The sequence below is a fragment of the Prinia subflava genome, chromosome 2 (genome assembly GCF_021018805.1).
Source record: "Prinia subflava isolate CZ2003 ecotype Zambia chromosome 2, Cam_Psub_1.2, whole genome shotgun sequence".
Lineage (NCBI taxonomy): Eukaryota > Metazoa > Chordata > Aves > Passeriformes > Cisticolidae > Prinia > Prinia subflava.
In genome coordinates, this window is record NC_086248.1 from 72,649,455 (window position 1) to 72,649,663 (window position 209).

Consider the following 209-nt stretch of genomic DNA (forward strand, 5'->3'; position numbering starts at 1 on the left):
GTAAACCTTCCTGGCTCTTTCCTCCACAAATTTCCGTGAAGTTCAGGAGCACTCTCAGACTTCCCAAGGCATGCAATGCTATACAAATTCCACTTCCTTCTTTTCCCTCATCAACTTGAAAAGAGCTCACAAGATCTCTTAGCAAGACTTAATGTCAACATAAGCACACATGTAGCTGACAATCCCTTGCTCCTTCTGCTGTGGAAAGG